The 13,534-nt window shown below is 42.3% G+C and overlaps 1 protein-coding gene across 3 annotated transcripts in view; it reads right to left on the minus strand.

The window, feature by feature from the left end:
* GALNT3 (polypeptide N-acetylgalactosaminyltransferase 3) overlaps positions 1-11,891 on the minus strand; it is a 57,600-nt gene extending 45,709 nt beyond the window's left edge. Inside the window, exon 1 of one of the 3 annotated variants that reach the window (XM_066345260.1) lies at positions 11,763-11,891. The gene's annotated coding sequence lies outside the window, so the exon portion shown is untranslated. Of the gene's footprint in view, positions 1-9,324; positions 9,345-11,286; positions 11,533-11,762 lie in introns of those variants that run through there. The other 2 variants (XM_066345261.1, XM_066345262.1) reach the window with 2 other exon arrangements.
* Between the last annotated feature and the right edge of the window lie 1,643 nt (positions 11,892-13,534).

A 13,534-nucleotide genomic window follows, 5' to 3' on the forward strand; every position in this document is an offset into this window, starting at 1 on the left:
GAATTATGCTTTTTAGAATTCATAAAAAAGAGAAGTTAAAAAATTAAAAAACGACAAAAAAGTTATCTTTTTATATATATAGATACATTCTTAGTAAGATTTAGTAAATTCAGCAGGTCCCTGCGTGAATGTGTTAAGTTTTTTCATTCTTGTGTTTATGAGAAACATGAGCCTGATGTGTCCTAGCGATTTCTTCAATGTTTGGGCATATATTTGAAAGGCAAACTCTCATTTCCTTGTCAATACATTGAAGAATTCCTCTCTTTTTACTCTTAATTGTGTTGAGTGCAGAAACCCTCCCCCATACCTATCATCTTAACTTTACACCAAACAAAGGATAGAAGAAACTTGCCTCCAATCTTTCCAGGGAACATGGGGGTCATGTAAACAATCCAGCACCACAGCTTAACAGCCTTTTGCAACCTAATCAGGCAAGTGAGGTGGGTGGTTGGGCAGACTATCAGCTTACAGCCAATTCCCTACACCTCTGTCCCCCAAAATCTAAACTCCAAAACCCTGTTTGTTTTTTGGTCCCCAACAGGCAAATATTCCTCTGGAATACCATAGGGAGCACCTGAAATCTTCAAGGGCGCACACTTTGAGAACCACTAAAGTGTCACAACTATGAGTTGATGCTTCTCATCTCTCTCCTTTCCTGTCTGTTTTGCTCTCTGTCTCTCTCACTCGCTAAATAAATAAATAAACAAAAAGGTTAAAACAACCTACAACTCAACCAATAGGGAACTAGATAAATAATGACAGAGTCATATGGTAGAATATTATGACAAATTAAAAACAAAGAAGCTACTTTTCCGTGGTTTTCAAATGCCACTCTGCAGACCGGTGCCTGTCTGCCAGAAATTTCATGCCAGTCTGCGAAAGAATCTTCAGGAAGACTTATCTGTTTTTAAAATTTCTTTAAATTAGATTTATTGGGGTGACATTGGTTAATAAAATTATATAGATTTCAGGGGTACAATTCTATATTACATCATCTGTACATTGCACTGTGTTCATCACCCCAAGTCTTCCTTCATCACCCTTTACCCTCTTCTACTTTCCCCAAACTTATTTGCTTTTTTAAAAATGGGAAAATATATACATATTGCTTTTATATTTAAAAAGATAGCGTCGATTTCTTCCATCGAGAAAATATGGGTATCAGAGGGCAATGTGAAAGAATTATCATGTGCTCCTTCTTACTTTTTTAAAAACCTTGAACCAGGTGAACAGAGTAATTACTAAAAAATATAATAATAAATTAATCAGAAAAACAAATGTGAAGGTATCAAATTTTTCTAACAGGTAATATCTCAAAGTTATTAATTCTGTTTATCGTTTCTTGGAAGCTACTGGGGACTCTGTTCCATCCAGCTGAGGGAGTAAATAAACAAGAACCAAAGTATCTAAGAAATAGAGAACCCAACAGAAATGTCAAAGGAAAACTCCCAAACAACAGCTATGAAACTGGCCCAGAGATCAACAGTTCAAATTGAAACAAGAGGACAGATGGCTCCAGGAAAGGACCAATATATCTGAGAGGTTCAATTATGTGGAAAAATTATACTGCATTGTTGGAGTATATAGAAATAGAAATAGAAATTGACATATGGAAAAACAAAGCAAATTTTCTTTTCTTAAATTAGTTAATCATGACCCTGGCCAGTTGGCTCAGTGGTAGAGCATCGGCCTGGCATGCAGGAGTCCCGGGTTCGATTCCCGGCCAGGGCACACAGGAGACGTGCCCATCTGCTTCTCCACTCCTCCCCCTCTCCTTCCTCTCTGTCTCTCTCTTCCCCTCCCACAGCCAAGGCTCCATTGGAGCAAAGTTAGCCCGGGCGCTGAGGATGGCTCTGTGGCCTCTGCCTCAGGCGCTAGAAGGGCTCTGGTTGCAACAGAGCGATGCCCCAGATGGGCAAAGCATCGTCCCCTGGTGGGCATGCCGGATGGATCCCAGTCGGGCGCATGTGGGAGTCTGTCTGACTGCCTCTCCGTTTCCAACTTCAGAAAAATACAAAAAAAAAAAAAATTAGTTAATCATTAACTCTATGATAAAAAAAAAATCTACAAGTAAGGAATCCTGCTTCTAATACACCTGCTTAGCTGAGCGGTGAACAGTCTTTATATAATCATAATAAATATGAATAATGCAAACAACAAAATGTGAGAATTATTTTGGCAGGTGGGTAAGTGTGTGAAAGAACTAAATATTTATATATCAAGAAGGGAAGTTAGTAGATAATGTCAAATATTGTTACACTAAGAAACAGCAGTATAAGCATATTATTTCAAAAGGTAAATATTGGAAGAAACATCTCAAAGTGGTGACAGTGGACGATCTTAGCAAGACTAGGGAGATGAGCACTGACTGGATTTTTGTTGCTCTGGGTGTTATAATCCTTTAAATAATCCTACTTAACTTTATTTAGATATAAGAAAGTTACAAGTAGAACCAGATTATTTAGATTTGAATACTGGCTCTGACATTTCACTAACCTTATTAGTAGAGGCAAATTACTTCATCTTTCAGTTTTCCTGTCTCTAAAATAGGGAGAAAAATACAATGTGCCTTGAAAAATTGCTTTGAAGATTAAATATTTCATGTAAGTTGCTTAAAATATAACTGGCATAAAATTGTTCAATAGTCAATGAAGACTAACACTTGGTATGAAAATAAATATTAAGTACTGTTACTTGATAAAAATATAAAGGTATTAGTAATATATTAAAGTGTGCTTCCTTTGTGAAGAAATTTTAATTTTTTTAAAACTTAGTATTCCCTGGTACTAAGTAGGACTTTCTTTTGGTTACTATCTTCATTCTAAGAGCAATTTCCAAGCCTTTTCATCTCATGTCACACATAAACTAATTACTAAAATTCTGTGACATATCAAAAATTCTATGCCAATCTGACAAAAAAAAAAAAGTATAATTTTGATTATTTCATACCAGATGGCTATTGTTGTGCTGGCTGTCATCATTTTTTTTTTATTTGACAATCTAATTAATGGAAAAGAGGTCAGTTCCCTGACTAAATAGTCTGGTATTACATCTTTTAAAAATTCTTGCAGCACATCGGATGAAAATTGCTGCTTTAACCTATAGTTGGAGGGGAAAATAATAAATCAGTGAAATATTGCAGTAGGATTTCAGTAAGTGCTGAAAGATGAGTTTTAGCTGGGTAGGGGAAGAACAGGGAAGAGAGTTCCAGCAAGGGGAATGACACTTGCAAAGACCTGGAGGCAGAAAGATCATGGTATTAAAACAAAACAAAACAAAACCAAAAAAGCCTGATCTGTGGTGGCGCAGTGGATCAAGCGTCGACCTGGAATGCTGAGGTCGCCGGTTCAAAACCCTGGGCTTGCCTGGTCAAGGCACATATAGGAGTTGATGTTTCCTGCTCCTCCCCCCTTCTCTCTCTCTCTCTGTCTCTCTCTCTCTCTCTCTCTTCTCTAAAATAAATAAATAAATAAAAATTAAAAAGAAAGAAAGAAAAGACTAGTAGATCTAGAGCAGAGAATAATGATGAGAGAGGTGTGTGCTGGGCAAGAGCTAAATCATGTCAAGCTTTTAAGCCATGCTAAACAGTTTGGCTTCTACCAAAGTAATGAAGGGCTTTGGGCAGAGGGTAACAAGACCAAAAGTTCTGAGAAAGATCACCATGGTCTAGTATGGGCAACCCACTAGAAAACATCTAGAAAGAATCCAAACAGCTGTGTAGGAAGGCAGGCCAATACAATCGTCCAGGCAAGAGATGATGGTAGTGATAGGAATGGAGAAAAGTAGATGGATCTGGCCCTGGCCAGTTGGCTCAGCGGTAGAGCGTCGGCCTAGCGTGCGGAGGACCCGGGTTCGATTCCCGGCCAGGGCACACAGGAGAAACACCCATCTGCTTCTCCACCACTCCGCCGCACTTTCCTCTCTGTCTCTCTCTTCCGGTCCCGCAGCCGAGGCTCCATTGGAGCAAAGATGGCCCGGGCGCTGGGGATGGCTCTGTGGCCTCTGCCTCAGGCACTAGAGTGGCTCTGGTCGCAACATGGCGACACCCAGGATGGGCAGAGCATCGCCCCCTGGTGGGCAGAGCATCGCCCCTGGTGGGCGTGCCGGGTGGATCCCGGTCGGGCGCATGCGAGAGTCTGTCTGACTGTCTCTCCCTGTTTCCAGCTTCAGAAAAATGAAAAAAAAAAAAAAAATGTAAAAAAGTAGATGGATCTGAGAAATATTTATTTAATAAGTAAAACTGACAGAACTTGGAAATGAAAAACTTCTAGGAATCTTTTACCTTTAAAAAAATTTTTTTTGGCCCTGGCCGGTTGGCTCAGTAGTAGAGTGTTGGCCTGGCATGCAGGAGTCCCAGGTTCGATTCCCGGCCAGAGCACACAGGAGAAGCGCCCATCTGCTTCTCCACCCCTTCCCCTCTCCTTCCTCTCTGTCTCTCTCTTCCCCTCCCGCAACCAAGGCTCTGTTGGAGCAAAGTTGGCCGGGGCACTGAGGATGGCTCTATGGCCTCTGCCTCAGGCGCTAGAATGGCTTTGGTTGCAACAGAGCAACGCCCCAGATGGGCAGAGCATTGCCCCCTGATGGGCATGTCGGGTGGATCCCAGGCGGGTGCATGCGGGAGTCTGTCTGACTGCCTCCCCATTTCCAACTTTGGAAAAATACAAATAAATAAATAAATAAATAAATTTTTTTTGGTCCAATTGCTTTATATTCTTTACCTTAAAGCTGCCCCACTCCCAGCCCGTCACCATTAGTAATGTACTCAAGTGTAGAAATATCTATAAACAAAAGCTGTAAGACATTTCTATCTCAAAGTTAACTTTTCATTTCTAAATTGTAAAACCTAGATCTTGGGGAACAGAACCAAAAGGCACAAAACCAACATGGAATTTAAAGCAATGAGATGGAGATAACAGCAATCTACATTAAATAAGCCAATAAATACAGTGAAATAAGTTTCTTAATTAATTTCTGTAGTCACTGCCATTAAAAAAGCAAATATACTGCCTGTCCAACAGTCTGCCTTTCTTGGCCACTTTACTTCAATATTTTACTCCACAATAGACCGAGAGGAAAGAAAAATTTTACAGACCTTGCAAATAATCTAGAAGGAGGGGCTATGTACATACGTACCCTGGTTGGGTATGTATATATAGACAGGTGCAAAAGTTGACTATATGATAACACATATGTAAAGCATGTGATAGAAGTATCCATAGGACACATCACCCAGTTCCTAAATAAGGCAAGACCGCATGTAAGCCTTAAGAACCAGTATATTATAGAGGTAAAGATAATAGGAAAGGTATTAGCAGTGGCGAGTAACAGAACAAATGCACATAGGAAAAAAAAAAGACTTAAATCTGTTGCTAGAATATAAAATTTGATTTTTGGAGTAAACAAGGCTCGGATCCTGTGAGACCACTTTAAGAGCTGTGGGCTCTATCCTGGCAGCTACAGAAAGTTTTTAAAGGATTTTAGGGAGAGTAGAGGAGAGAGACATTCAGGTTTCCATTTTTAAAGAGATCTTCTAGCCCTGACTGGTTGGCGCGGTAGATAGAGTGTCAGCCTGGTGTATGGATATCCTGGGTTCAATTCCCGGTCAGGGCACACAGGACAAGCAAACATCTGCTTCTCTCCCCCTTCTCTGCAGCAGCCAGTAGCTCAATTGTTTTGATCATGGCCCAGGGCACTGAAGATAGCTCAGTTGGTCTGAGTGTGGGCCTCAGGTGCTAAAAATAGCTCAGTATTCAAGCATTGGTCCTAGATGGGGTTGCCAGGTGGATCCCAGTCACGGAGCATGTGGGAGTCTTCCTCACTATCTCCCCTCCTCTCACAAAGAAAGAGAGAGAGAAAAAGAAAGGAAGGAAGGGAGAAAGGAAGAAAGGAAGGGGGGAGGGGAGGGGAGGAGAGGGGAGGAAGGCAGGAAGAGGGGGGGGAGAGAGGAAGAGTGGAAGGGGGGAGGGAGGAAAGAAAGAAAGAAAAGATCTTCATCTTACGTGTTCTGCTGAGGATGGATCTGAGCATGACAACATCACCTGTTGTTATCAGGTAGCAAGTGGTTGTGGTACTCCAGTCAAGAATTAATAAGACCCTGAATTAGTGCAGTAGAATTGGGAGAAGAATTTGTGAGGAGAAAAAATTAAGTGGAAACGTTAAGTGGATACAGTATCTAATAGTTGTGGAAGCTAAGAAAAAAAGAAAAAAAGAAAAAATGACCTCTGGATTTCTGGCATGACACTTAAGCTAGTGGAACAGATCCATAACCCATTCTCCAAAATCCTGGAGCCAAATGTGTTTCAAAATTGAGAATATTCTGGATGTTAGAAGAGTGCTATGGTTTGCAGACCCAATATAACAGTGCACCCCCGGCTGAGCCTGGGACAAGTACCATGTAATCGAACTCTGTACTATTTTTATAGCGAGACATATCCCACCTAGCAGGAGAGACCATAAATAGCTTCTTGACAGTTCATTCAGGTTTTGCAGAAAATGACTTCAAGTTCTGCAGACAAATGAGCTATCTAAACAATTTTTGGTTTTCAGAGACATTTGGTTTTGGAATTGTGACTAAGAAATGGCAAATGTTCTAATAATTATAAATAGAATACATAAAGTGAAACAGGTTGTCTTTGTGTAGTTTTAAATTTTGTTTATGTTTTGCTTTGTTTTGTTTTTTTTTGTTTTGTTTTGTTTTATGGAGTGAAGGTTCTGGTTTACACGTGTAATCTTGGGTCATTATAAAATCTTAAAGATGTGCAGCAAGCAATGGATAAAAGAGAAAGCTAGTTCAAACAGTTTGTAACGGAAACAATTATAGAGAAAATGTGTATGTAGGGAAAGGGAAATATTCTTCATTTAGTGCCAAAAATATGAGCCCAACCAAGAAAATGACTCAAGGAGATTTCATTTAAATGTCAATAGTCACCAATGAAGTAGAATTCAGTCCCACCAGTCTTTGCTTTATCATAAGTTAAGGCACTTTGGTCTCTTGCCATGGTTGGCATTGATTTGAATTCAATGTTGCTTTTGGCAGTACATTAACTGTGCTAAAATTATCCAAATTATATAAAACTAATTATTCCAATATGAACTAGATGCATAATTAGATAAATAACTGAAAATATTTCCTTCTCTATCACATTTTATACCCATAAAAGAGCTGTCATACCAATTGCATTTTTACACTTTATGGACTAGAGAACTGATTATGTCTGAAGACAATTTGGGCAATGATCATTTCCAAAATATTAAATGCACTAAGAATTTATTTAAAAGAAATACTTCTTCTATAATAATGTGAAAGCAGGTTAAAATTAAAAGCTTCTATGAAAGGCTCAATCATTCAACCTGAGTTTCCAAGCCTCTATCCCTAGAGGTCATTGAGGGATCTAATCTAATCTCTCACGCTGATCTTTTTTGGGAGAAAGGCGTATGATCCCTACAATTTGTCTCTTGTATCTGTTTTATAGTAAATGTAAAATATATAAAATATTAACAGACCACCAAACAAATACACTATCCTATGTTTAATAATTTTTTTCAGCCTGACCAGCAGTGGCACAGTGGATAGAGTGTCGAACTGGAATGCGGAAGACCCAGGTTCGAGACCCCAAGGTCGCCAGCTTGAGCACAGGCTCATGTGGTTTGAGCAAAGCTCACCAGCTTGGACCCAAGGTCACTAGCTTGAGCAAGGGGTTACTCAGTCTGCTGTAGCCCCCTGGTCAAGGCACATATGAGAAAGCAATCAATGAACAACTAAGGTGCCACAATGAAAAACTAATGATTGATGCTTCTCACCTCTCTTTGTTCCTGTCTGTCTGTCCCTATCTCTGACTCTCGCTCTGTCTCTGTAAACAAACAAACAAACAAAAAACCAACTTTAATAATTTTTTTCAGACTTTCCCCAGCACTATAACTCAGCCATAAAATTTGGAATTTAGAATCAAACTGGACAGAATTATTTTTGTCTCTTAAATTTTCACTTGATAATTGTTACCACTGAGATCCCATCAGAGCCTAACTGGTGGTGGTGCAGTGGATAGAGCATCGACCTAGAATGCTAAGGATTCAGATTCGAAACCCCAAGGTCTCCAACTTGAGTGCCGGCTCATCTGGCTTGAGCATGGGCTCACCAGCTTGAGTGTAAGGTACAGCTTGAGAATGATCATAGTCATGACCCCATGGTCGCAAGCCTGAGCTAAAAGGCAGCTGGCTTGAAGCCCAAGGTTGCTGGCCTGAGCCCAAGGTGGCTTGAGCAAGGGGCCACTGGCATATATGAGAAGCAATCACTGAACCACTAAAGTGACACAACTACAAATTGATGCTTCTCATCTCTCTCCCCTACTGACTGACTCTCTCTCTCTCTCAAAAAAAAAAAAAAAATTGCCTCAGAGATCCCATTTAAAATACAATAACGTACAATGAGGTTTTTTGCAGTTCTTAATGTTTTAGAGAGTTAGTCTAGCACCAGGTTTTAGAGTCAAACCTTCCAATTAATGTTTAATAAGGATTACAATATAATTTTCTATATTAAGAAAGTAGTTTGATTTTTTTTTCTGTAAAGTGTAGGGGATAGAAGAGGAGGGGTAGAGAGAGACAGTAAACTGGTAGAGAAGTCAGCCTTAAAATGTAAATTCACTAGGATACCACCATTTTCATCATAGGTTCCAGCTCATTTGTGGTCATAAAATCAATCCTGTGTGTAGAGGTCAAAATTTTTAAAATAAAGTAAGATTAAGTACCATTTTGTGAATCTTGTTTCATTTATATACACACACACTAGCGTGTACTGCACTGAGGCACAGAATGCATTTCTTACTGCGATCACAGTCCAAAAAAAGTTTTAAAAACACTGGTATTAAGGAAGTACACTGGCCAACCAAAAATCTAGAGTGTTGCAAATGGAGGAAAGACCCTGGGTAGCTGCCTCATCAAATATATTTTAAGCCAATACAATAAAAGATCAGAAGACTAAATTTTGTTGTCCATGTTGACTTAAAAAATTAACGTGGCTCTGAAATACCACAAAAGGATTTAAAATCTCAATCCACATGCCATCTTTAATAGACATGTGAGTCACAGTGAGAGGAAAAGAATGATAGCCTCAGTCTCCCTGGAGTCAGGTATCATCGGGACAAGTAGAAATTAAGGTAATCAGAGCTGGACAAAGGACAACTGACTGTTCTGTCATTACAAAGGCCTTACAAACTATACGAGAGACAGAAGGATAAACATCTCATGACAAGTGAGAATGTGGGAGGTAAGAAGTCAAGATAACATGAGCTTTGAGTCAAACCACCGGAGTAATAATGCCATGCCTACCTCTAATTTGCTGGGCAAACTGAAATTAAACTACCTCTTGGTTTCAGTTTTTCACAAACTGGATGTGTTGACTGGATCTCCAAGTGAGAAGAGGATCCTGAGAATGCTAAGGATAGAAAATACTCCTATGTGTTTTATGGCTTCATTATCTCAATGGAAGGACATGTTATTTCTGTAATTTTACAGGTAGTTTAACTGAGACATACTGTTACTATAGCTAATGCCAACATGTAACATTTCTCTCTAAAGTTAAAAGTAAAGTAAATTTAATAACATTTGGCCCAATAATCAACGAGGGCTAAATAAATACTCTAAATTCAGGGAGCACCACCTACCTCTAATTTTTAAACAGTATTTAGCACATTTATTTCTCTGGATGAAGACAAGATTAAGAGGGCCAGCAAAGCTCTTTTGAGAAAGGCAGAAAGCATTGTTTGAAAATCAGTTATGTCTTCTCTTGCTATGGTTGACCTCTTAGCTTTTAATTGCTCTACACTATTTTTTAAAACTATGTGTTGCCAAAGGCATCTTATGTTAAATGTGCAATTTAAAAAATACATATTTTTTTAATTAGCAGAGAGAATTAAAATAAATGTGAATATTAGAATTGCCATTTTTAAATATAAATTTCTATGTAAAAATGCTGGTTAAAGCAATATAAAAAGAAAAATGTTTGGTACTAAACTGTGTAGACTGTTTAAACTAATACATATATATGCTAAACTTTAGATATTAAAAGTTAAATTTAAAGGAATCTAATTGTAGGTATAATTTAAACCTCATTTATTTTAGCCACAAACTCAAAAAGAAATTTATACAGAAAAATAACCAACAGGTTTTCCCACAACCATAAATCCTCAAATTAAAATACAACAACTTTAAAATTTTTTAACAATAGAATTTGAGTTTAATGTTTTTATTATGTAGTATAACTTCTATAGCAAGTTACGTTAGCTTAACGTTGTCTAGATATTAGAAAAACATGATAACCTGATAGATGTTCTATAAAACAGTTACTTGATGAGTTTGAAGTGAACTGTTCTGATGAGTTTTGAGAAAAGGAAATAAAAGTCTAACATAAGCACCAGTTTCACCCTTCATTCTTAGGCTTCAGAAAGGCTAATTAAGCAAGGAAAGGAATTTGGGCCTGGCACACCCAGGTTCAGACGTGGCAGGATCCTGAAACAAAGTTTTTTTTGAACCTTTGAGTCATATGCCACAGGCAAACCATAGCTGCGATATGCAGGTCGTTAAGTCAACAGGTCCTTTAACGAGATGGTGTGTGGTTAGTGTGTGGCAGATGGGTTTCCTCCTGCCACGAAAAAAATAACTCTTCTTGATCAAACCGGAAAGTGGGCGCAGCTCTGGCGTGGGGAGCACACCCGGAAAAGTGCAGGGACCAAACAGAACGAGAGGGATGTCCGCGTCCCGACCACAGAGCGCTTTCCAAACCACTCGGAAACCATTTAAATGGCTCGGGCGGCCGCGGTTTCCAGCCCCGGACTGTCTGGGGTCCGGCTGGGAAAGTTGTCTGGCAAAGTCGTGCCCTTCCTTCCGCGCCCCGGGCTCGGCCCCCGCGGGCGCAGGGCCGGCGGGGACTGGCAACCTGTTAGCCGCGTGCCAGCCCGGGCGCCCGCGTCCGCCCAGCCTCCCCGCCGCCCCGCTTGCGCCCCTCGCAGGGCTCCGGCCCGGGGCCGGCTCCTCTGAGCCCCGCAGCGGAGGCTGACAGGGGCCACGCGGGCGAGCGGCTGCCCCCGGGGCGCCACCTCCCCGGTCTCGGGCGCCCCTTTCGGCCTCTCCCGAGAGGGCAACCGAAACGCTGCTCTCGAGACCATCTCCAACCGGCCAGCGGGACCGCACCTCTCTGGCCACCACGTGAGCCGCGGCGCCCGTCTCCCAGCCCTCCTGCTCCCCTCGGGGTGCCTGCCCCCGGCCGGGGCGTCGGCTCTCCGGAGGGCTTACCTGGCGGGCGGGCGGGCGGGCAGGGCAGGGAGGCGAGGAGCGGCGGTCGCGCAGGAGCTGGACGGGGGCCGGGCGCCAGGTGCAGGTGGCGGCGGCGGCGGCGGCGGCTCCGGCTGCGGTCGCTCCAGTTGCCGCTCAGTCCAGCTCCTCCTCCGCCGTTGCCTCCTGCCTTCCCGCTGGGCCTCCCGGGTTGCCAGGAGAGGCCGAACCCAGTCTCCGCTTCCCTCGGAGGCTCCCAGGTGAGCTCCAGCCGGCGACGTCGGCGGGGGCGAGGCCCGGCCCCGCGCCTGCGCGCCAGCCTCCCGCCCCGCCCCAGCCCTACCTGCGGGCTCCAGGTGAGGACCCGGCCCGCGCGCGCGGGGCAGGGGCGGGGGCGCGGCGGGCAGCGCGGCGGGCGCGCGGCGGCTCTCCCCGGGCGGCGCGGCTGGCGTTCCGCGCGCCCCAGCCCGTCTGCGTCTGAGGAGCCTTGCACTGACCTGGCGGCAGTGGTCCACGCGGAGCGAGAGCCCAGTCTGGGTCCGCGGGGAAACAGACCTAGATTTCTCCTCCACACTTCCTCCCCTGCTCTTCGGTTTGCCAGAATGACGGGGTTCGCTGCCCAGAGGCTGGGGGGCCCAGGACCTCCGAGCGCCACCTCATGACCGCAGCCACACTCGGCTGGGACGGTTTCCTCGAGCAGAGTTCAGCAACCTCTGTCACCGGTGAGGTTCGCGAGCTGTGAGAGGAGCTTCCTTCCCTTGCAGTCTTGATTTCATCACTTGACTCACTTCAGCGCAGCTAGTGGTTTCCGTTTCTGTAAGCGCGCGCTCTGGCAGGGGCGCCTCGTGTCCAAAGGAGGAGCCTTCCTCTTCCAGAGAAGAGCCTCTGGTATTTGGCAGAGCCTCGCTAATTTGGGACGCACCACTCCTCCCTGGGTTACGATGAGAAGGCAGACCAATTCCCAGATGAGAGGGAAAGCAGCGACAAGACAGAGAAGCCCGCCGTCCTCGTTTAGAAAGCCACTGGTTTCCTGGAGAGGGCTTGCTTGTACTGTAGATTTGCTTAAAAGCGCAAAATCTGTCGGGAAGGTGAGAATGCAGACTCTAGGGAGACAGTGGGTTCTGCTGTTGCTTTCAAAACAAAAATTCTGTAAACGGTATTTTTTTCCTTTTGTGATTTTTACAACTTTCTGTTTCAGCCTTCCTTCTGCTGTTATAACAAACATTGACCTTTATACCTTCCTATGAACCCGTTCTTCACTTGATTGTATCTTCAGTAATCATAGAAATATACATAGGAAAATGGTTGTAACTGTTTTAGTGACATGCTTAGATATAAGGTGCAGGTTTTTCTACAGAATTGAACTGTGGCCTTTCTCCTGCATTATGACACATACCCTTATGGTTCTTATTTATTGGTATGTTAGTGTTGTGAATGACTTAAGAATAAGATTTTAAAATACTGGTTAAAAAAGTATAACAAGTAGAGCTTTAGAACTTGTCTGATCTGACATTGATTTGAGCATCCACGGTGTTTTTTTATACCATACCTATGAATTGGATTTAAAACTAGTTAGTTGTTTGTATGTTTTGTGGATTGTGGTTAATTTGTAAGCATCAAGGAAACTTGTGACATTTTAATAGCAGTACCTGCAAACAATTTTTAAGCCTTCCCTCTTTCCCTCATAGAAGTTCAGGAACTACTTATGTATACGATCATATTAACTTGATATTATTTGATATTTGTCTTTAGGTCTACAGCCAGAATCAGCACCCAAATCCCTACATACACACCTCTTTAATTTTTATTTTTTGAAGTTCTGCAACTTGATTTGCTGTTTGCCTCAAAATGGAGTTTAGAGTGTTAGTCTTTGGGAAATTTGAGAGAAATTCTAAATATATAACCAAAAATTCTATATCTCTTGCCTTGGCCTACCAATCCCTGAATGAGGCAAAAACCAAAGATGATCAATTTTGATGTCCCACCAGGCAAAGGTAAACACTTTTTAGAGACAGAGCAGACGGATACAGAAGAGCAGTCTGGGACCCAGCACCAGGGAGGCTTTGACAGCAAGACTGGTGAAGCCAAGTAACAATGGAAAAGAGAAGCTAGGGCGGAGCTATAAAAAGAGCTAGCAAGGAAGAACAAAATGCTGCTTGAAGAGTGAAAAACAAAACAAAACAGAAAAAGAATAAAAATCAGTAGTTGCTAAAAATTGTTAGTTTTACAAATGGAGACAGATAATTTAAACAAGGAAAGCGGTATTTCT

This window comes from Saccopteryx leptura, chromosome 7 (genome assembly GCF_036850995.1).
Source record: "Saccopteryx leptura isolate mSacLep1 chromosome 7, mSacLep1_pri_phased_curated, whole genome shotgun sequence".
NCBI classification, from domain to species: Eukaryota; Metazoa; Chordata; class Mammalia; order Chiroptera; family Emballonuridae; genus Saccopteryx; species Saccopteryx leptura.